Raw genomic sequence first — 25224 nt, forward strand, 5'->3', positions numbered from 1 at the left:
ACTACAAAAAAAAAGTATGCTTTGAAATAATGTCGGAACCTGTAGAATTAGTACAAAACATATCTAAATAGCATCGACACTGGGGCTCAGAATTACCCTGTCTTATTCAGTTTATACAAATTTTTTTAAAAAGCAGTAAACCTTCAATATTAAAATCACAACTGAATTTTGCAATCAAATTACATTTCTCCTTAAATCCAAGTGTTCTGCATTTCACAGCCTTAATACCAGACGAATGACCTATTCTTTTTGGTGTGTTGCTGACAACAGAATTAACAAAACAATATTGCTGAAATCCACATTCATGAAGCACAAGAGAATAAAATACCACACAAATCCTCTTTTCTGCAAGCTCTGTTGATATCATTGTTAGGGCTAACACCACAGTGAGAAGACTCTTCAGCTGAAACCAGAGTGAAAGAGTGGAGAGAGGGCAAAAAGCAGCTGTGATCTCACTCATTCCCTATCAGACAGATGGCCGATAAAAAACCAGCTTTTTGCCTGCATAATGAAAACAGTCTTAAAAAAACCACCTCTTTTGGATTTCCTCAGAAGCAAATTAAAACAATTTCCTTGTATAAACTATTGCCACAGCTTAAGTAAATGGTCATTTTTCTGGCAAGTATCTCAGTGTTACAGGATGAAAAATGGAGAGAAGCACCACTCAGATTATTACATCTGGCTGGAAGCACACTTTCAGTTATGAAACATGCCTTCAGCAGCATAGGCAAGGCTGTCCACTTCTTAGATCAAAAGATCTACTCCTGTTCACACTTGTTTAATATAAATCAAATCCTGCTTCTTGCTGTTTTCATTAAAAAGGATATGCCACGTTCTGGCTTAAGCCCAATATTTAGGCAATGCAAATAAATAAAAGTTTTACCACCTAACAAAAAATGTTTTCTTCAAATCTCGGTTTTAACTGTTTTATCTGCTTACTGTAAGGACACCTTCAGGCCCAAAAAAGAGCACAAATATACAAGAGCTGAGGAATATGTTTGTTTTCATTATCCAACTGAGACAGGATGCAGATAGCAAATAATGAAAAAACACACACATTTTAAATAGTTATTCCATGTTTAATATTCTGCAGTGAACCTTTTGAACTAAGCTACTAATATAAATTTCTCACAAAGACAACTTAAGCAGCCACAACCAGGGTGCAAGGCCTGGAAAGGAAGTATGCAAAGAACCTGGATTTTGCATAAGAAATACTACAGATGCAGGGAAGGTTCTTAATATTTTTTATTGCTACACTTACTGTTCTTACTTACAAAGTTGGGTTTTATTATTCCACAAGCTCATTTACCAGTTGACATTAATGTTCCCAAATGATGTGCTTTGTTAAATGTGTTTAGGAGTTTCCATTTCTCAACTGTCAGCCAGTCGCTATTCAATTACTTAGAGCTCTGGAACAACCCATTTGGTCGAAGCCCCAGTGTAGCTCTCAGCACACAAGAGAGCTGACTATAAAAGAGGAAAAAAACCCACAATGTACTTCTAACTTGCCACCTAAGGAAAGGGAGCAGGAAGCACAATTTAAAATAAACCCTGCTACAGAGCAGCCAACGATAGGTTTTTAAAAGAATCTTACAGACCAGAACAGAACAAGTTGCCCAAAGAAAAACAAAAAAACCCCTGTATTTCAATGTAATTGAAAAAACAAACACACAAACCAAACAAGGGCCTCTATCAGCTGATCTGAAGTTGGGCTGAATCTGTTTCACAAACAGCAGGTGAAGCCTGCCATCCTAATGGAAGATTCATTTAGGGGCTGATCAAAAGCCCATTGAAGCAGTCAGTGAAAAGACCTGAGTAGGTTTGGGAACAGGCTCATTTATGCCTTAGGGCCCAGGGTTGCTCAGCACTGAGCACATGATTCTTCATTTCTTCAATAAAATTTAGTGCTGCTCATTCAGAGAAGGAGCTTGCCACCACCTCAGGACTGGGATGTTTAAGGCATGCGTTCTGAAGCACAGAACATATCACACCTTGCTCTGGAAGGAGAGGACCACCACTAAAATTCCAGATTTAAACTAGATGAATAAATCTTCATTTAATGAAGAAGCATTCAAGGTATCTAACAAAGAGAGACACATTCCCCTATTCCTAACCTTTGCAAACCTGAGATTTAGAAACGCATGACAATCCTCTCCCTCTGACCTGGACTGAGGACCAGGTATTTTTACCTCCATGGTGGAAAATGTTTAGTTGTTAATATGGTAGTAATGGTCAATTCATCAGATGTCAAAGTGTTAACCTGATCAAACAACTGGCCAGTATAACATGAAAGCATTGAGAGGCAAGAGTGAATCTACAAAATACTGTAAGATGCTCTTTTCCTATTTGTGGAATCTTAATGGAAATGCTTAGGACTAAATATATTAATGCCAATTTATTTTACAACTCTCCTGATCCTCAACTACAATGAACAGTCAAATCCAGTAGTCATAGTGAATGGATCTGTGTCATCCTGGTGAGAAGTGGGCAGCGGTATCCCGCAGGGGTCAGTGCTTGGCCCAGTACTTTTCAACATCTTTTTAACAATTTGGATGTGAGGGGTGAAGAGCTCACTTGACAAATTATGAGGAAGCATGGTCACACTTGAAGATAGGCTACAGATACAGGTGGACCTAGACAGGCTAGCAAGTTGGGCAGATCGGAATCTGATGAAGTTCAGTGTCAAGAAATGTAAAGTGCTCCACCTCGGGACAAGTAACTCCCAACACACCTACAGGCCTGGCAGCACCAAACTGACTAGCACCACGAATGAAAAGGGACCTGGGGGTAATAACAGACCACAGTATGAATACGAGCCAGCAGTGCACTGCTGTAGCCAGCAGGGTAAATAATACTCTGGCATGCATCAATCGATGCACCTCCGACAAACCAAGGAGGTGATTCTGCCACTCTGCTCAGCACTGGTGAGACTGCAGCTGGAGCACTGCATCCAGTTCTGGGCACCACACTTTAATAAGGACATGGACAAGCTTGAGAGAGTTCAAGGAAGAACCACCTGCATGAGCAGAATCTTACAAGGCAAGCCATATAAGAAAAGGCTGAGGGATCAGGGGCTCTTAAGCCTGAGGAAAAGAAGGCTGAGAGGGGACCTGGCAGCAGCTTACCACTACATTAGGGGAGTACGTCAAAGGCTGTTGATGAACAATGTTCACCAGGGCACCCGAGGGGAAAACTAGGAGTAATGGCTACAAAGTCCTGGAAGACTGATTCAGGCTCAACATTAGGAAAAACTTCTTCAGAATCAAGGAGTCCAGACTGTGAAATAAGCCCCCTCGAAAGGTGGTGCAATCACCTATCCTGCAAACCGTCAAGGAGACTGAACAGTCACCTTGCTGGGCTCATCTGACCCCAGTTATCTTTCCTGCTTGGTGCAGGGGGCTACACCCAATGATCTTCCAAGGTCCCTTTCGGCATTACAATCTATGAATCAAGCTATGAATTTTTTTTCCTGACCAATTTTGCGCTACAAGAAAAATGACATCACATCATTAAATGCTTTAAATTGCTGGAAGTTAACAAGTCATTCTTTGCAAAACCTTTTCCTATGCATTTACAGTACTGGGGACTTCAATTCCATGTTCTGACTACATACACTCACTCATTCATGAGTGATATCCCAATTCCAATGAGTACTCTGTTATACATACACAGGGGTACATTTGCATCCTGTACAGTACTGAGTCCATCCTTAGAATAGCTATAGTTGGTTCCTCCTTCAAAGTATTCTACAAACATTGACCTCCCTGCACATATGAAGAACCTGAAAAGATACTTGCCCACTACATGAAGATTCACTGCAAGGCTCAGGAGCTCTTGCCTCTAATCCTACGCTCAGTCTATACCTCTGAGAAATGAGCAAAAGAGTGAAACAAGAAAACCTCAATCACTTACTGGCCAGAGAGGGAGGTGGGAAGGGGAAGTCTTTGCTGTTTTTCTCCTCCCACACCACACCTCCTACAGTTTGGGGTAAGACAGTTTGCACTGAAATAAGCTGCAACTATTATATTTCATACACTTTTAAAATATGAAATTTATATCTGATTCTGCTCCCCTTGCTTTCCCCACTGCATGTTTCATATTATCTTTAAAGTTACTTAAAGTCCTTTTCTGTCTGCCAATATTAATACTTTCCTCCTCTCCTACATTTTCTGTTTCCCCCCTGCAAATGTGCTTATGTGCATCTCCCCCTTCACTCCTTACCCCCATGCTACGTGAATCCCTACATCTTCGGAACTAAATACTTATGAAAAAGGAAGATCCCACTGTCAATGTCTAAAGCCCAGGCGAATACTTTCATATTCCATGCTGAGAAATCAGCAGGTGCTGGGATTTCTATTGCTGTGCTGCCCCAAACTGTGTTAACTGAGGGCTAATTTTTGCATGAACTTCCGACTACCAGGTGTCAGCTTAGGTTCAGAGCCCCTAGCCCATCTGACTGATGAAACAAAGAAGAAAATGATGCATTTTCCCCTTTTCCAGACTCAAACCCTGACTGCTGAAAGACTGAATGTGTCCATATCGCTATCCCTCCTTCACCTCTCCTTATAAATGCTTCCAGGAGGCACAGCAGCAGAGCTTTCCTCAACCACCATCAGAATGAAATCAAACTGCTACACCAGGGGTCACAGAATTATTTTGCGGGATGCAGGAGAGATCCTTGCAAGACTGAAGAGCTTGGTCTGTTTTCACTGTGCTACATTTAAGTAAAAAACAGAAGAACATCTGCAGACTTAAACTCATCCCTGATATCAGTTCAAAGGAGATTATCTTTCCAAAAATAAGAACTAGAAAATTTAAGAAGCCTGACACCCTCAGAGAGAGAGAGCACATACCCATCAAGTAAAACCTTCCCACTGAAAATGAGGCAGCACAGCATAGCACAGCAGATAGGAAGGTACAAGAGCTGCATTCTATTCCTGACTCTACCTCTGACCCACTGGGCAACCTTGGGAAAGCAACTTCACTTCCCCCAGCATCTCGACCTCTCTCTCACCCCCGTTTGATCCATTTGGCTTGCAAGCCTTGGGGTAGAAGCTACTCATTACAGGTCTGTACAATGTATAAGGACTATAGGCTCTAAAAGTACTGGTGATAAGCAAGTTTTTTCACATCCTGAAAATGTCAAGATCGGGGTGGGCAAAATATAGCCCATGGGCCAGATTCAGCCCACCAAGGGATTTTATCCACCCCACAGCAGGTCCTTCAGCCCTGCCCAGCCCAGGTGCAGGGAGCAGCCCAGGCCCTGGCATGTGCATCTGGTCCTGCTGCCCCCAGGCACGCAAGGGTGGGGTGGCACAATGGCAGGACTTAGCTTCCCAGCAGTGGCTCTTTCTGGCTCCCACTGTCAGTGTCACCACCGCTGCTGGGCTTGGCCCCATTGCATGGGCACTCCTACCCGTCTACCCCACACCTGCTGCCAGGGGTGGAAGATGGATTTAGCAAACAGTATCTGCATAGAGATCGGGCAGAACCCCTGTAACCAGGGCATGCTTGGCCAGGCAGACACAATGGGACCACAGGCAGGCAAGAAGCAGTGTCCACAAGTGGAACAGATGGTCAGGGCCGGGGCTGGGGCCAAGATCGCGGGGCGGTGACAGCATGTGCCTACGGCTCAGAGCAGAGCTGAGATCTACTCCCTGCATGTCCCTGCCCATGGAACCAGCATCCACTGCAGGGACGTATGGGGAGCAGATCACAGCTCTGCCCCAGGTCCTGGCCCCATACTGTCACTGCCCCATGACATGGCCCTGGCCCCGCCTGCCCGTCCTGCTCCTGGACATCACTCCCCATCCATCCGCAGCCATATCCCATTCGCCTGGCCAAGCATGCCCTGCCCACAGGGGTCCCAGCTGATCTCTGTCATGGAGACCCCGCCTCCTCACTTCATCTAGCACCCCCAGTAATGGGTGTGGGGCTGACAGGATCAATTGCAACATCCCTCCTCCCCCCACAACAGCTCACCAAAATTCCCTAAGTGGACCTCCACGCCAAATAATTGCCAACCCCTGGTCTAGATTAATATTTTGAACTCAGTTCTATGAATCATCCACGTTCCCTACAAATGCTCCAGGGTTGAACTCTCACCATTATAAGAGAATGAGGCAATCTTCATTCAAAAAGGAATGAATTACTGACAATCTTGATTAAAATGACAGACATTCAGGAGGCTGCCAGTTTGAAAGAAGGATTTCTCTTACCACTAGAAATAAATCTAAGAAGCCAAGGCCCATACTTAAAAGTCTTGGAAAATTCCCCTTATCCCTTTAGGCCAAATTCTCAAAAGGTATGCAGGCACCCAACTCCTCACTGGGGAATTCTACAAAGGTAGAACACACTGGTCTGGGCCCATACTTAATCACACTATCAGGAAAAGGAGATTGTCTGCCCAATTTGTTTCTCAGGTTTAGTTTACATTAAGCTGACCCTTTTGGCTCAAATAAAGTTCATAAATAACCTTTTAAGCTAGTTTAAATAATACTTTTGTTCTAAAAAAGTCAGCACAACATCAGTTAAACCAGTGTGTTTTCACACAAACAAGCCCTTAGCTAGAAAAGCACTTTAAAAAACAAGGGTTGGCAACCTACGGCCCATGGAGCCCTTAAGTCTGACCTGTGGAGCAGGAAGGCTTCAGCACCATTTGGTGGCACAGCACTTTACCTGTGCCATGCCCCAGCCAGGCAGCAGGAAGCTTGGCCTATACCATGGTGCAGTTGGGCAGCAGAGAAGTGGCACTGGCCAGAACCTAGCACCCTCCACCTTGGAGCCAAGCTGGGTCATTCTAGCCCACAGCAGAAAAAGAGTGTTGTTGACTGCTGCTTTAAGAAGACAGCTTTGCAAAGAGGATAGAGGCATCCAATTTACAAGGCACTAAAAAAAGTACACTTTGAAAAACCAGCCAAGGCCTTTACTTTACAAGGAAATCCAGTTTTACAAAGTCCCAAAATGAGACTAAAAACTGAACTGCCATTTTTCATACGCTATTATCCTTAAAGTTTATCCTTGACTCTATTACCAGATAAAAGATTTGGTACATGTAGATTTGCATAAGTGACACAGATCACAATAATATGAAGAAGCAAGTCTAAACATTAATGCTTTTAAAACACTGAGCATTTCCATCATTGTAATGTACCAATTAAAGCCAAATGTCACACACATTTTTCTCTTGTTACTCTGAAGTTACATTTATGTTAACTCTAATCGTGCAATGCATCATTAAATACCACATATTCTCATTATTTGCACCAAGCTAACCACCAACAGGGAGGAATGCAAACAAACATGCAATCTTCGAGCTAAGGTTTTCACGTGAATTTACAGAAGTTAAGGGAAAAAAGAAAGTGCCTGGAGTGACAAGGAGTCTCAAAAGCAAGTCACGTATTTAGCCTCAAGACGGTACAATAAAGTTCTTTTTTTTTTTTTGCATGCAAAAAAGCCAGACACTGCCATGCTGCCTGGTGTTAGTTAATGCATTTAATGTATGAATTTGACATTTCCCCTTCTTCATCCGTGAGGCCCATCCCTTTTCAGCCGCTGCTGATAGGAAAGGCATATGTCAAAATTATGCTCATGAGATAGACTTGCGCTCACCCTAATCTCTTACAGCACAAGTTTTATAGAAGATACTCAACCCCAATCTCTTGGAAATTTCACCACAGACTCCACCTCTTACATCCCCATTGATCATTCCTGCCCTAGTGGATACAGAGAAAGAGCTCTTAAAATAGCTAAGCCTCAGCCCATTAAATGAAGAGAAGGATCCAACAGATCCAGAGCTGAACTGGGTACTTGCAAACCCTTGATAATAGAGGGCTTATTTTGTATTATCTAGATTTTCACCGAGACCTCTGTGGTTATCCTTTCACAGAGTATATTAGAGATGTTCAAAACAGAGACTTGAAAAATAGCTTCATATTGTTAAAGCCTGTGACCAGCCATTCTTCTTGGATAAGGACTACAATCCAGGACAGGAAGCAAAGCAATCCTCACCTTGCCTGCCTGGCAACAGTGATGAGTCCAATAGGACCCCAACACTGTGGAGCAGTCCCTGCTTATCAGAAGCCTGATTCTCTTGAGACGGGTCAAGTGTCCTAGGTAATTTAAGTGCTATTAGTAGTAGGGAAAAAACAACTACAGTTGAGTTGCTTCTCATCCTTGGGTTATTATTTTAGATGTGAATTCTAAATAACCTCAAAAGCAATAGCCTATGAGGGAGTGGGGGGGGGAAGTGTTCCTTGGCTTGAAAAGCTCTTCTCCAAAAAACCAGACATGCATGCACTTCCTTTGGGAAATAAGAGGAATTGCCTCCACCCTGAGATAGTATCCAATGAAAGGGATTATGGTGTTATCCACTGCAAAGCATGTAGACCCTGAAGTAAACAACATAACTAACTTTCAACTATTATGTTTTACACAATGGCAAGGTGCAATTTTAGTGTTATGCACTCACCTTCTCTACTTTCTATTCTAGTACCCGAGTGCCTTCAGTTTCCTCTTTTATATAAAAGTAACTGCCTTATGAGCAGTGTTATACCTTGTTTATATCCCAAAAGCTGGTAGTCACTTAAAATGTTTAAGCACTGCCTTCTCCCATAAAATTATTTCATAGTAAAACAAAACCAAGTACAGAATATAACCATTGCTAAAAAAAGTTATCATTATCTTTAGTTTCGATATAACTGATCACTACCTGTTTTGCCATAGTCAAAGTTTCAGAAGGTTTAACTGCCAGCAGCAGGGTTTACCACTGTATCCCTTCAGCGAGCAAGACACGCTATAGTCAAAGTCTAGATTAACTTTACAGGTTTAAAATAATGTCTGCCCAGACACAAAAGGGCACAATCCTTATTTTTCTCCACAATTCATTATCTTTTGATTTAAAATGCGTACTCTCAGAGCACAAAATGCAAGCTCCCTACATTGTCAACAAAAATATAGTAGCACAGGATGTACCAGCAGCCTTTCCAACAGAACTAACAATCCACACCCATTTCTGGGGAGGCACAGCAAGAACTGTTAGGTCAAGACAACTCCACACAGGAGCAGCTCTGCAATCACATACTTTTAAAGCTAACTATTTCATGGGCTTGTATCTCTCACAGTTCCTTATATCTATCTGATTCGCGCTTGTATGAAAGGTGCAAGTTTTCTAAAGGCAACTGCTTCTCCAGTTCTCTACACTAGATTTCAATATATGCTCTACACAGAAGATTAATTTATAATGAAAGTTGTCTAGAATGGAAAGTCTATGGAGGAAACATATCTTTAGATGGAAACATATTTTTAGATGGAGATGCAGATTTGTGGCTGGTCTCAAATAAATTAGGAAAACATTTTTGCACAAATCACACTTAGGACAGTGGCATTCATATTAGGTTTTACTGAAAGACAGAGAAAAATTCTACAAAAGTTAAATTGAACCCCCTCCCATCACATTACCATTTCAGTCAAAAACTGATAAAAGGCAATATAATGGAAAATGCTGCAGAAGTAAATACTGAGCTTGACTAGCTCTGAGTCTTCTTGCTCTGCCTAAGTGAGCACTTGCATTAACTACGCAGTTACATATTTGTGCAGATCTTGTAACAATACCATCACTTCAGAATTCCCCAAATCATTATTGCTAACGATGAATGTATTTAGTATCATGTACACACAGATGTATCTTCACAAAGAAGAATGTAGCTATAGTGATGGTCAACAAAACAGATAAAGAAGGTTGATAGTCAAAACTGGCAGTAACAAAATATTTAGTTTTATCCAATTCTATTTCAGGTTCTTTCCCCACTCTAGGACATTGTATTAGTACACCACACTTTACAACCAAAAGAGGAACACGTCCAGTATGTGACTAATAAAACACAGAAGAGATGCACATTTTCTGCATCATTCTTCACAAGCTGAAACAGCATATAAAGTGCACACAAGACATCCAAAACTTTCATGAAACACAGGAAAAATTGCATTACTGTATGAATGGAAAACGGAAACCCATTTGAGGAGAGAGTGACTGATCCTAAACAGCTAACAACCATTAAATTAGGAACTGAAGAAGACAGACCCCAACAAAAACCACCCCCGAAACACTAAAGTACTGTTCTGAAGTTATGAAGCCTACCTCAGACCAATAATTACATGGCTTTGGATATCTGTGGTGTCAAATCAAGGTAATGCAACCAATCTTAAAAGACACAACAAAGGCGTGGTGCAATGACATACATTTTATAGATATCTTTTACTGTGGTTTGACATAATATAGGGGTCATGTTACCACAACCTGTGACAAAAGCGATATAACTCCGCCAAAACCATATAGCGATATCCAGAAAGAAGAAGAGAATAATTTAAACTTCTATTTTAAAATATCTGGAGGGAGACTAATTGCTTTAATGCAAACAACTAATGTTAATTTGGTGAGATGGAGGGAAGGTACAAACACCACTAGACAGAAGAGAGAGACATTGCAAGAAAAATAAAATAAAAACAAAAAAACCCAGACACTTAAATATGCCAGAAGGAAATAATATTAACAGCAGTACACAAGTATGAGGAAGACGTTTGAAAGTAGTAAGGTATCCTGCTTACTGGTTCGTATTTATTTCGTAAACACCTGTGAACACACAACAGCAAAGAGAAGTTAGGAAACTAGAAAATGAAAGGGGCTGGGTGACTCAAATTCCTTTTATTTCCAATATACTGCTGCTCCTAAAGGAACATTTTCTACCTTTGCACACTCCAATTTAAATTTAGGTTTTGCATCACTGCCACTGACAAACTATTCTATAGCTTGTCAGGAAAGATCTTTATTTTATCCCATCACTCCTAGTTATATTTCTTTGCTCCATCAAGAAGGGAGGTAAATTATGTAGGTGTTCTCACCTGTGGTTTTTAATCTTATTCTTCACTCTCTTTATCCTATGATAATTTTTTGTAGGTGAGCCTTTTTAAAGGGGTTTCAAAGGAAATCAGCTAACTCAATGAGCACAGCCAACGCAGTATCAGTAACTCATCTTCTGAGTCTCACAGAACCTGCAAGACTCTTGACCCCTCCAGATGGCCTTCTTAAGAAGAAGGAACAGAGATAGCAACAGGCTTTAGCTGAGACAAACAGAATCTCCCTCCAGCCATGGCTAAGAAAAGGGGAAACAAAGCACTAACTAGTCTGTTCAACAGCCCAAGATGGCAGTGGATTTTAAGTCTGTTGGTAGTCAACTCCTTTGCCAAGCAGGAATCAAAGTGGGCTGCAGGCTCCATGGTGCTACTACCTGACATCTCACCACCATGTGAGTTTTGGTAGATTTGCACCCCAATCCTGATCATTTGCTAGACTAACTACCCATGTTTTGTCTTGATCTTTCCTCATGAATCAGTTCCTCCACAGTAAAAAATTTCTCTTCTCCATCAAAGGTTGGGGGCCAAAGACTTCACCTGGGCTCCTCCACTCCTGCCAAAAGGTCCTATCACCTTTAGCCAGTATTTATATCAGGCTAGCCATGTTCTACTGTCTATAGGCTCCTAGTCTACTGTTAAAACATCAAAGCAACAATACAAAAAGACGACTAACCACATGCCTTCACTCCAATGGCCTCAAAAGCGTGTGCAAAAGTGGAAAAACATGCTCCTGATTGCAATATTAATGTTAAATACTTTTCCCCCAGCACTTCATGTGCAGCACATAATTTAAAATGCATTGAAGGAAAAGGGAAAGGGAGACCACATACAAGACAGGATTTATTTTTAGCATCCCTCCATTAAACACGGGCATTGCAACACAGGCAGATCCTGCCCTAGGGTATATAGACTCTTACACAGCACTGAGTTACTCAGACTATCTCAGATTCCAGAAACAGTCAACTTCAGAATGATTGCAGGCTAATGTGCCCAACCCCACGAGCAGGGCAAACTAGCAGCTTGCAGTGAGCTGTTTGCTGCCATAGCTAAACTGCTACCAGTAGCTGAGTTAGCTCCAACATTAATATACTGTACTACAGCCTACAGTACAGGCATATATTTATTTACCATTACGTTTATGTTGCACCTTTCATCTTCAAAGTACTATAAAGCCAGAAGTCTAATTATGAGCTTACCCTTAATGGAAGTAGAAAACTGTCTCCCAGAGTTTTTCAAGTGGGAATGGGAGAAATGTAGAAGTAGGTGGAAACTTTACTACCAAAAATCTATCGTTTGTCTACCCTCACAAAAAACAAAACACCTCAATGCATAATCACCCCACCAAGGGGAGACACGGCATACTGAAACAAAACAGCACAATACTGCAACAGTAGAACTTAGGAATTCCATCCTACCCACCAAAATAACCCCAGTTTGCACATCCTCACTGAAGATTGGTAGTCCTTGGAAGTTTTAATTGCCTGGAGCGTCTTTCCATATTGATTGTACTTCAGCCGGGGACTAAACAGGACTTCCTCTTCAACTGCAGGTCTCAACTGTGTCATATCTAAGCACTCGATCTAAGTACAGGACTCTTTTGGGCTCTCAATAATGGTCTTGCTGGGCACAAGGAGCCTAAAGGAGAAGGATGCTTGAACTGAATGCAGAAGGAAGAGCCAGACTAGGAAACATGGGAGGCAAAAAAGGAACCACTGGATTTAGAAGGCACAGATGTACAAGACTGGGATTAGTTGGACAAAGACGGGAAGCCAAGAAGGGAAAGGGAGGAGATAACAGGACTGGCAGACAGCAGGTACTGGAAACTAGATCCTACAGGGAGGTAGAATGGAAAGAGAGGACTAGGACAAGTTGGAAGGGGGAAGCAGTCAACAGTATGGGAAACCAGTAGAAGACTCTACACCCACTAGAACACCACTGCCTTCCTAAAAGCCCTGTCCACTCAAGTCCACGTGAACTACTGAAGTCAGGACACAAGGACACTTTAATACACTTACCTATAACAAAGCTCCAGGAGAAGACTGCACAAGATTATATATATATAAAGTGGCATCACTAACCTAAAAATCAACTGCATACAAGATTATGGAAAATGTTTTTCTAGAACTGGCTATTAAATAGTTCAAATCTTAGAGCAGCCATTACTCCATTGTCCAAAAGTCATTTTGAATTGTGTCATCATAACCAACAATTCCCCAAAAGTTTCCACTGAATAATCTAGAAAACATTTCAATCCTAAGGTCTGTCTGGGAAAAGACCTCCAAAGGCAACACTTTGTGCTTTGGGAAGAATGGACAACCCCCTGGAATGTCTATGCACAGGAGTGCAGATTTGCTTGTATTCATATGGAGAACATTAGTTCCAGAGCTGAATCTGCCAAGAAGATCGAGGGATTTAGATGTGACGTCACAAGACACTTATCCTCAAAAACAGATGGATGGACACACACACCCCGGGTGTGCGCGTGTGATTTTCCAAAGTAGTGGTGGTCAACCCGAGGCCCTGCCCCATCTGGACACAGAGCAGGGGATCAGCAGCAAGTAGGCTGGCCCAGTATGTTGCCTTCTTTGCCCTGTGCCTATCCATAGCAGGTTGTAGCTCTCTCCCCCTCACCTTCTGACACTGGCAGTTATCTCCCTCCTCCTTTCCTTAAGAGGAGGGAGAAGTGGTCCTTGGTACAGCCAGGTCCCACACACACACCTGCCACTCTAAAAGGTTGCATTGCAATGTTCTAAAGTTAACTTAAAGTTCCTGTATTTGTCCTCATCCATAGCTCTTTCCAATGTTACAACTCTTACGGAGAAAGGTGACACACACGAGTGGATGCACTATTTTCAATAAAGTGCTTTTTGACTACAAGACTGTAGAACACATCTGTTTTGACATGCAGTCTTTTTATTATATATAAATCGTGTATACACAGACATGAGAGAGACACACACACTAGAAGGAAAATATACAGCATCATGTAATAGCAAGATGACTACATAAGGCTATTGAACTTGCCTGCAGAGTGCTTATATTGGAAATAAGTAGTTTTGTGGGAGTGATTATATTTCCACTATAAAAGTACAAAAGAGAGAGGAAAAACAGGGAATAAGTATTAAAAAAAAAAAAATTCAATACCCTCCATAAGAAGAGATCCAAGAGTTTAAAAACCTGCCTTTCATTGCACAGTAATGTACCTTACACACAAAGGTGATGCTGGGTAATGTTTTCACTTGTAGCTATTTTGCATGTGATGTACTCTTTACACAGCAGGTTTATAAGGATTTGTAGTAGTAGCAGTATAATCCCAAAGCCCTGTGTGTATATGCCCTGCAAAAGCATATACATTTAAAAACACAAGCTTGTCCCAATCTAGAACTGATTCTTAAACTTGACAGACATAGTAGTATACTTTAATAGTACTGGGTCACAACACATACAGTACCTAAAATTACATCATAAAATTAACAGCTCACACCAACAGAAAATCAAGTGTGTACAACTGATTGAAAATAAAGAAACTGTAACAATGTTATCTGGATTAAGTACAAACCATGAACATTCCTGTCTAATCCATTTGATGGACAAAGATAAATCCTATCCATCTATGTTGCATCCTCCAGCTCTTTGCAACTTAATATTATTGATCAGAGCAGTGAGGCAATTGAGAAATTAAACAAACAGCAGCTATATGCAATCACAAAGACCTCAACTGAATACCTGTAACATATAATAAGGTTAAGCTAAGTATGTATAAAGAACAATCACAGACTCCAAGCAGGTTTCTGTTTGAAATCTAAGAACTCTGCATAAAAGGTTTCCCCAAAGAGTCTTTCATTTGGCAGAGAATTGAGACTGCAAGTTTAAACATTTTTTATTTTATGCAGTACTTCCTTAATACCCAAGTAAAACTGTACTAGGATGAATTAGAGCAATGGAAATTTAAGTGGGGGTAGGGGCTAAAGTGCCTCTCCTGAAACTTGTGACAGGACACAAGATCTATTGGGATGCTGGTTTCCTCTTTAGTCTGTGGTGGGCCTCATGAGCCCCTCCCCATAAAGATTATTTTCTTTAAAAAATCCCCACACTATTTCAAATTTATCATCACTGCTTCTTACATAAATGAATGGATTTGTTTTCCAAGACTATTTGAAAAGCAGTTTCAGGAAGCATTAAGCAAACCCCAGTTAAGTATATACAAACACTCACCTAACACAGTATACACAAATCTAAGCATTAGATCTCAAAACTTCAAGGGCATGTCAGCACAAACAGAAGAGCCACAAAAATAGGCCATCACTCCTTTGTTCTCCAGAGCACTCACTAGGTTCTCTGTTCAAGGTGAGCCTATGGTCTCAGCACCATTTAAAAGAAATTCAGATTTTTTTGCATGCATGCATGCTGACCTACATTCTTTGGAAACATGTGCTTGGAAGCTTCAAAATTTTAGGCTCTTTCAAAAACAAAAAAAAAGAAAGACTTAAGTAACATTATAGCAATAGGTTACTGCTGTACAGCAAAACAATCTGTTCCCAAGCATGGTCTCTATTAAATATCCATTTAAAGTGGAGGCCATCGTCCTTTATTCTACATTTGAGTGTTCATCAGACCAGAGTTGGCCTTGTTAATAATCGTCTAAATAGGCACTACAACAGAATTATCAGTATAAGTATACTGCATGAATGCGTAAAGAATTATGGTAAGGTTTCTTTGTTTGGATTTCTTGGACTATGATAAAAACAGTTACCAAAAGGATAGCTCTATTTCAATTCAGAACTAACTGGTGATCAAAAATATCAATTCAGCCCTATTCAGTCTGATATTTGTGAGCACAAGCATTGAATCATATTTCATAGGTCACGTACTACATATTTGACATGAAAATCAGCCTGTTAACATATCAAAGCACAAAGTGCATTCAGCTATCCTGTAGCTTGAAGTGTCTTACCAACTACTGTACAGTGATGCTTTGATCACAAATGAATGTATTTGTAAATGTGGTTGCTTACCAGCGTAGTGACATGGAATCTCAGGTAGGCATCTCATCAATTTTAATTTACTCAATAAGGCAGTAGTAAAATAAAGAGACTGCATATCGAAACACATGACTTCTACAGCCTTGTACATTCAAAAGCACTCTACTAATATTATAAGCACTCATACAGATGCCACCTTCCTGCACACCAACTCTAACATCAATAAAAGCTATGGATGAGAAGAAAAATGTTCAAAAGTGTTTATATGATTTAGGAATTTAAGTCCCTTTACAAAATTGCAATAAGATACCCAAGTCATAGATTCTTTTACAAAAGTTCATCCAACAGCTGAGATACCTCATTCCTAATAGATATTTATTTTTAAACCACAATGATGAAAGTCAGATTAATACCAGGAGTAGCTCTTGGTTTTCCAACTTGAAATAGCAAACACAATTAAAAACAAACAAAAAAAGGTTGATGGATTTTACCTTTGATTAAGTTTGATTCACCTATGAAGTCACTTTCTAAATGCCTATTTGTACATTTTGTTTCATAGATGTTAGGGTTGTAAGGGACCTTAGCAGATCGAGTCCAACCCCCTGCCTTGGGCAGGAAAGAGCACTGGGGTCAGCCAGGTGTATGTATGACTAGCCTCCTTTTAAAGACCCCAAGGCTTGGCAGAGAGCTCCATCTTCCTTGGAAGCCCATTCCAGATTCCAGCAACCCTTACCACAAAGAAGTTCTTCCTGATTTGTAACCTAAATCTGCTCTCTGTCAGTCTGTAGCCGTTGTTCCTAGTTACCCCAAAGGGTGTCCTGGTACACAGCGCATCTCCTATTCCTTGCTGTCCCCCCCGATAAATTTGTAGGCAGCCACAAGATCCCCTCTCAGTCTTCTCTTGTCGGGAGAAAAGAGAAGTTTCTGAAAAAGTGAGGAGTCATTTATGCATGCCTAACCACAGATATGTATTCTCATGTTTATAACATGCTCTCTGATGGACTACATTTAGTCATGAGACACTGAAGAACTCCAGCCCTTTTTATTTTTATGGCATGCGACGTTAGCAAAGACCTGCAAGACCTTCATTTCTACCCAGGAGAACTTTTACAATCTTCCCTCCAATGCCCGATGAAGGAAGGGTGTTTGTGCCCAAAAGCTTGGAATTAAAGACTTTTTTTTTTAGCAAAAATCTTGTTGGTCTCATAAAAGATGTCATCTCTACTACAAGTCGTGATCACCTTTTCCTCTATACCAATACGGCTACAACCGGGATAACCTGCAAGACTTCATGGGGTTTTTCTAAGAGCACACCAAGTGCTCGACATTCCCAGGAAAAACGCCCACCTACGAAACTGTTCCATGCACGAAGTTTAAAAAAAAAAATGGATTTGGGCATTCACAAGTTGCTGAAGTCCACTCGGGGGCTCTCCCTCAATTGAGACGAGCAGCAACTGGAATTTTCTTACTCATTTCAGATTGCAACACCAGAGAAAAAACTCAGACCGCGTGCAGATACAACCCATAACGCTCCTGGCAAATTCATTATGAAGCGGGTATGGTTGCGGGGCTGTAAAAACTAGACGTCCGAGCCGTCATCTTTCCTAGAAAAGCGAGAGAAAACTCCCCAACGTGCATCACTGACGGATTTCAGGGCAAACATTTTGAAACCCCCACTCCTCCACACATCCACCTTCTCTCCATGGAGATTATGGCGGCACTTGCAGGCCTCCACCGACTCGAGGCCCCTGCAGGGGCCCACGCCGTGCTCCCTGAGGGGCCCACAAGGCTTCGACGACATGTCTTGCGAGCCCAAATCTTGCGAGGACCAGGCACGAGCGGCTTCTTCCCGCCTGGACCCCTCTCACCCGCGTTGGCATAGAGAAAAATCCCACAACCGACAGCGTCCCCGACCCGCCCCACGCACCGTGCCCGGCCCGGCCGGGGCCGCTCCGCCAGCGCCCGTGACGCTCCCTCCGGCCCCGCCGCCTCCCGGCCTCTGGCACCCGCGCGCCGCCGCCGCCCCCCCACAACATAGTAGTAAGTTCCTATTGGCGGAACGCGGGGGGCGGGGCCGCCCTGGGCGCTGCCATTGGCTGCCGGGAACCCGCGGCCGGGGCGCCACAGAGAGCTGGGGCGCCCCCACGCGGCCGGGGGGACGCGCTGTCCCGCGGGAGAGCGCGGGAAATCCGGAGGGGAAAGAGGTCGTGTTCCCCACCCCCCAGTGTCGTGTCACATCCAGGCTTGCATGAATGCAGCCCTAGCAGAGACCTCCCCCGCCAGAGCCCTAGGAGCAGGCGGGCGCGGGGTCCACCCTGACATGAGTTGCAACCCATTCAGCCCCTCTTTGTTTGTACGCAAGCCCCCGGGGAGGCGGCGGGAGCAGCTGGATGCAAATCCGTATTGGAGGGGGCGGGGGGGCTTCAAACAGCAGGTCTGTTTCTCCCGGGCACCGCTCTGCAGGACATGCGGATTGCACGCAGCCGAAAGCGCAGATGAAGTCCGTCCCCCCGCCCACCAGGATAAAGCCTGCTATGAACTCAGCATATGTGACGGGCTGGGTCGAGCGCCAGGGGAATCCAGGGAAATTATTCTTATTCTAGCAACTCCTTCGCCTGGGTTTTTTAGGGAATGGGTGCTTGCAAAACAAGCGCCATCCACGAAGAGCAGGTTGGAGCAACGTGATTACTAGCAGTGATTTATCCTGCCGCTGGAGCTAAGAGGATCTAGGGAGAGGCGAAGGGATTATGGAGGTAGGGAGTCAAAGCAAGCAAGCAAGAAGAAACAACAGCATAAAAAGATTTACAAATAAAATGAGAAACAACATGGGGGGGGGGGAATAAACAATTGATGCCAACAGTTTCCGAATCAGAACAAATTGTTCTTCTAGAGCGACCTAGATTTGTAAGACAATGGATTTTTCTCTAAGAGTGGAGTTGAGAAGCAGGGCATTATTCTTGTGTAAAACAAAAACAAAAAAAATACTTGCATGTGCAAAATTGTGTCTTATATTTTAACATATAAGTAGGAAGATTTCACGAGAAACTGGGCAGTTGCTGTGACCCCAAAGCAGACTTTCCTTTTAACCTAGTGGCCCTTATTCCCTGTTATCCCAGGAGGTTGGATAGATATCTGGCTGGGGTATCCTGATCCCAGCACTGGTTCCTGCCATGGCAGGGGGTCAGACTTGATGATCTGTTCTGGTCCCTTCTGACCCTAGAAACTATTAAACTAGTTTTTCTAGGTCAATTTTAAAAATGTGAGTGTGGAAAGGGAAGAGTTTTCTTGGTTTGGGGTTTTTTTGTGGTATAAGTTTGGATTTGTTTATTTTAAATGAAAGCATCTCTTTCCTAAATGAGTATGCTATTTTAGAGGAGTGGGTTTCCACATTGTTGTCTGTAGTGAAATTTTAAGGAAGGGTTATTGTGTGTTATAGGTACTGTAGGCAGACAAGGTTATTTGGGTAAATCTGATATCTTTTATTAGACCAACTCAAATAGTCAGAAACACTCAGTCTTTCTTTCTCATTGGGAGATCTCACTATACAATACAACTCCAGGTAGCTTGTTCACAATGTCACTCCTAGCAAATCTTCAGCAAGAAGAATTTCTACCATGCAAACCCAACCATGAACAGAAACCAAGAGTTTCTATTTCAAATATTTATATAATCTGCAATTGAACTAACGGAAACAAAAGTCTCCTGGAACAAAAAGGAAAGAAAATTAAATTATGGATCAGTTTTCTGACTCTATCTTAACCAACTCTATTCCACTCTGTCAAGACACAATGTTGAGATTCTTCCTGACTGGCGACAGTTTCTGCTGGTCCTCCTCACCGATATCTCTTTCAACACTAAGCAAGCAGTGTCCCTTTCAAATTCTTGGCAAATATTGATTGTATTTTGAAAATTCAGCACTCTGGGACACTTGTATTACCTCAAAATAATTCACCTTCCACTGAAGAACGCTTTACAGATTTAGAAAGGTCTTCCCTTCTAAAGCTTCAGCCGGTTTGCATTAAAGGTTCATGTATGTTGGGATGCACAAAAATCATAGTTTTTCCTGTCTGTCAGTGTTAATAATTCTCACAAAAAATTTCATCTCACTTATCATGAAATCATGGCTTTCATAAAACTGTGGCTCCTAGACACATGATTGTGAGAGTGTTTGAAGCTTTTCCAGTCAGAATGAATACTTTGCAGTGAAAGCCCTGAGAGCTAAATATAAACAAATATGGAAAGTTAAAACACTTTCCCATTCTTTAATTTCATGTTAAAGGAAAAATCAGATTACTCTGGGGAATGGAGGTCTCTCCAAGTTACAAATGTTTAAACACTCAGGCTTGGCAATATTACAATCTTTCAAATACACTTTGCTATACTGCAAACTCACACACATTTAACCATTAAAAGCATTTCTACATATTTAAAAGTCTGATGGTGGGAGGGAGGGAGAGCACCAACACTTGAATTCCAACTTTTTCCCCCCCCCTTTTTTTTAAGCTCTGTAGTATGTAAAAATACCAAAACTTTTTATATAAGTGTACCGTTTTGTGTTCTATACAAATCCATGTTGGCAGATTCAGTTAAAACTGATCATTTTATAAATCAAGAGCAGTACCATGATATAATGTGAGGCAGCATTATGGTAGTAAGAATGTATACACATAATAACAATATTGTAACATTTAGCAAACCTACAATAGGGGCATGTAACACAACTGTAACTTGTACTTGTTTCCAACCAAGTGAAAAGAGGGGTGAGCAAGTTTTTAACCTTAGATCAGAGGCCTTATCGACAAATCTGCCCCCCCCCCCTTTTTTTTTTTATACACCCTTCTCTTTACAAATTCTCTTTTTGGCTTATTTTCCAGCCTCTTCCTTCCTACACAGTCCCAAACTGACCTCTGAAGTCCATAGGAAGTAATGGAAATTGCTTAAATTCTTAACTATAACAACAGTTTAAGCTGTGCCAAGACAAGACTGAAAATATTTAAAGAACACTCCTATTCACTGCTTTAAAGAGCACAAGTTAAAAACTGCAATATACAAACCAATTAGAAATGCAAAGTTATCCAATAAATCATGAAACCCCAAGAGATGAGTGCTGTTAAAATAACAGGGGTCATAAGGATATAAATCACATTATTTTCAGCGTGCACATGTGGCTGCTGCGGAGGAGCCAATTTCACTCCAGACTGGAAGGCAATTATAGGAGAAATCCTGACCCTGCAGCCTTGGTGGGTGAAGATCAGCTAGGTCATGGAGAGCTGGGCGCCTACAGAAGAGGAACCATAAAAAGGAGCCCTCCTTGCCTCTTAATTAATGCTCAGGAATAAATATGCATCTAGAAGTCTATGTTCTGCTCCTTCTAGAATCTCTGTTAGTTTGGAAGAGGAGAGATCATTATATATATCCTTTCAAGTTACACATAGGACACCACAAATATATCACACACAGTACTATCCCCAAATTAATATGCTGTTACAAATCCAGTTCCTATTTTATTTCCATTCCTGTTAGCATAAGGCACCTATTTGTTAAACACCCAATACTGTTCTAAACTCTCTAATCCCAGAGGAGTTAAGTACTGGAAGAAAGAATTCACAAAATGTGTGTGTATACATACACACACACACACACATCTGTGGGTATGTGTGTATGTACACACACACGCACACATCTGTGAGTATGTGTGTATGTACACACACACATTTTGCAACTCTTGCTTTACAGTTTTATATATACATGTACACTCTCCCTCCTAAAGTTAGTGAATTAGGTGAAGGAAATAAAAAGGAATTTGTGGAAACTGTTTCCAAAAGTGCCATAGGTTTCCGAATCTTTCTCTCTCACACAGACGCACACAGTCTGTCAAAAGTGACCTGAACCTGAATAATAGCATCCTCATTTTATAAATGAATATCCACTTATATTGCAAAGTGGCTAAAAATAATTGAAAGTGCCAATTTGCATTTCTACTGGTCTATGAATTAGAGCTAATTCATAGCAGCAGAAATACTAAGTGCAAACACACACTTTTGGGGAAAGCGAGTGGTTTAATTTTGTTAACACTAGCCTTCCACTCCTGGCTGTCTGGTTTACGTTCACTCCTGCCATTGCAAATGTTAAGGTCAGAAGGCTCTGAAGAGGACTAAAGAAATCTCATTTAAAAACAAATATCTCCTAGTAAAACAAATCTAATATGGTCCATTTCTGACATATTTTTAGGTAGGACCTCTCCTTCCCAGCTAACTCATTTAAGGTCCAGTTTTTACCCCTTGGTTCCATGTACAAAATTGTAGTTTACAAAACATTAGTGGGGGAGGGGGGAAGAGATTTACTGTTGACAGAAGTCTTTAATAATTTGCCTTTGATATGCAAAGTTACAAATAGGAAGAAACATTTATGTATCTTTCAAAAGGTTATATAGATACTACTTTGCAGTGGCATATAAAAACAGCTTCTTGTTATACATCTAATGCATTTACTTGATTATAAATTTAAGAAACTAAGAAATGCCAAAGCCTGATTAAATTATCTAGTTCAGCCCATTCATTCATTCTTTGGCACACTATTAAAAAGCCACAATTACAACCCTACCACTAAGGGATTAAAACTAGTTTTCTATTATAAATCCTGGTTGTGACACACAGCATTTAAATGTTGCCAAAAAACAAATACATTTTCCCTTCGATTTTTCATTCCTGGTCTTCCACCAGTGAAGAGCACTTTCCTTCCCCTCCCTCCCCACATTTGTTAAAACTGACTTGTGTTAAAATCCTTGGAAAGTAACAGAACCATCGCAATGTGTTTTTGTAACATGCTACTTAGAATATTCTCTCTCATAAGAAGGGATCCTGGTTTTCTCTGATAAAAAGCAAAATCCCCGATCTTAATTAAAAAAGTAACCCAAGATCCACATTTTTCCATGAATAAAATGAAACACCACTATATCTATATTTTAGTGCTGTTTCATTTTAATCACAGAAAAATGTGGATCTGGGGTTACTTTTTTAAACCCAATAATTGGGAATTTGGGGGGCTTTTTTTTTTTAATATCAGAAAACCAGAATCCTTGCTCATAAGGCATCCTGAACCGCAAAAGCCAGATCTGGCTGACAGCAGTGTCTGCAAAGAGAAGAGTGTTTGAGTGCTTCTGGAAGTGTCCAAGGTTTAGTTTGGTCTCTGTGTGTACTTGGGGACTCAGTGAGCATTCTGACTACAGAAATACATACTGATCTGGTTAAGTCTGTGTATCATATTTAAATGTGCATCCCTACAGGAAGTACAAATGTAAACAGCGTGAGCAATTTCCTTTGGCTTTTGCCTGCCAAGGGTAAAGGGGACTATGCGCAATTCCCTGACAAGTCTCAAGCTCAGATACTGCTGAATTGATGGATGTGAATTACAAGGAAAGTCCCACTGCTAAAAAAAAAAGTGCCACCTTTAGGCATTCGGATCTAAGGAGCATGTGCATCAATTTTATTTCAGATGCTGGAATTGTATATGGTGGGAAAACAATGATATTGCTGATTCCTACATTTCTGTCACAACTCTCAAAACATTTGGGAGGTCATTTGCTTCTGAGGCCCCAATTCTAGGAGTCCTAATTTTCCAGAATAGTTTCTGTTTTTATTTAAAATAATTATTACTAATAATGCAGTTTCTAGCCTGGAGGGCTGTAAAGAAAGGGTTTGTGTTTTCCCAGCCTACAGGCTGGGGAATATTCAAAATGGCAAGATTAGGTTTGCTTGTTTTTGGCAACACCAAGTTTACCAGAGGGGTAGGACCCATACCCATGGGGTAGAGAGGTCACTTTGCCCCACAAGACAGATTTGGCATGTTTGATGTATACATCTGGCTCTCAAGATACCTGTCAGGTTGTCCAGAAAGCTTTTTCTAGGTTCCATCTCTGGTGCTTATCATTATAGTATCTAACACTTTGCAATCTTTAATGCATTCATCTCCAAAATACCCCTGTGAAATTGAAAAGTATTATTAGAGCCATTTTACAGATGGACAACTGAGGTCCAAGAGGGAAAACAGACTTTCATAGATTTCATAGACATTAGGGCTGGAAGGGACCTTGGAAGATCATCGAGTCCAGCCCCCCACCCAAAGGGCAGGAAGTCACCTGGGGTCATAGGATCCCAGCAAGATAAGCAACCAGTTTGCTCTTGAAGGTGTTCAATGTAGGTGCATGAACCACCTCCGATGGCAGGCTGTTCCAGACCTTGGGGACTCGGACAGTAAAGAAATTCTTCCTTATGTCCAGCCTGAATGGTAGTTCACGACCGTTCAACCTCATCATCCGTTGGGGCGCTCTGGTGAACAGACATTCCCCCAGATCCTGGTGGTCACCCCTGATAAACTTATAGGTGGCCATCAGATCACCCCTGAGCCTGCACTCTTCCAGGCTAAAAAGTCCCATGGCTCTCAGCCTTTCCTCATAAGGTCTGTTTTCCTGACCTCTGATCACGCTCTTCTCTAGACTCTCTCAGCTTCTCCATGTCACAAGACTTGCCCAAGTTCATACAGGAAGTCTGTGGTGAGAAAAAGAATGAGATGTGTGTCTCTCAAGACCATGGCTAGTTAAAACAAAGCTACTCCACAGCTCCAGCCTGCTACTGCAATACTAAATACTAATTGTGAGGAACAGTCAGACCTTCCACAGAGAGGTCAGCTCTTCTTGTTCAAGATTTTGCAGCTAGCAGGATTCTCCCACCAACAGAAAAAGGGGACAAACAGAAAAAAGAGAGAGTGGTGTCAATATTATATACACATACAGACACACACACACAATTGGTTGGTAGGTAGGTAGGTAGGTATGGCTAATCTTGTTTTGTGTGTAACAAACATCTTATCCTTATTTTAAAATGGTTTGTTTGGAAATTCAGATTAGATTTCAGTGGTGGGGAGCAGAGGGAAGTAAGGCTTCCAGCCTTTTTCTTAGGAAATTTTTCCACAACCTAACAGACCTTACTGTATCAAGCAAACAAATCCCAAGAGAGTCACCCTAAATTATCTTTTACTCAAATATATTTAAGTAATTACATTTAATCATCCAATTCCCTTCATATGAATTTACATCCCACCCAAACTCTGATGAATCTATTCAAGAAATCTCTCACTGGATGTTTTCCATGAAAACTACTGTGCTCCCTGTGCAGATTGCTCAGGGCATAGGAGGAGATGGACTACATAAGTCAACAAGGGAAAAGGAACAAGACACTAAGAACTCCTCTCCCTTAAAGTAAGGTTTTTTGAAACCTTTGGGACACAGACAAAGAGCACATTCCCTGATGAGATGTATCATTTAGAGAGAGAA

At 41.5% G+C, this 25224-nt stretch overlaps 1 protein-coding gene across 20 annotated transcripts in view; it reads right to left on the reverse strand.

Annotated features, from left to right (window-relative positions):
* EPB41 (erythrocyte membrane protein band 4.1) overlaps window positions 1-25224 on the reverse strand; it is a 152743-nt gene that overhangs the window by 101221 nt on the left and 26298 nt on the right. For 19 of the 20 annotated variants that reach the window (XM_019547687.1, XM_019547686.1, XM_019547685.1 and 16 more), the window contains exon 1: window positions 17821-17883. The exons of the other annotated variant lie outside the window; for it this stretch is intronic. The gene's annotated coding sequence lies outside the window, so the exon portion shown is untranslated. Of the gene's footprint in view, window positions 1-17820; window positions 17884-25224 lie in introns of those variants that run through there. 20 annotated transcript variants of the gene reach the window in all.

This window comes from Crocodylus porosus, unplaced genomic scaffold (assembly GCF_001723895.1).
Source record: "Crocodylus porosus isolate Cpor-Errol unplaced genomic scaffold, CroPor_comp1, whole genome shotgun sequence".
Taxonomy (NCBI): Eukaryota; Metazoa; Chordata; order Crocodylia; family Crocodylidae; genus Crocodylus; species Crocodylus porosus.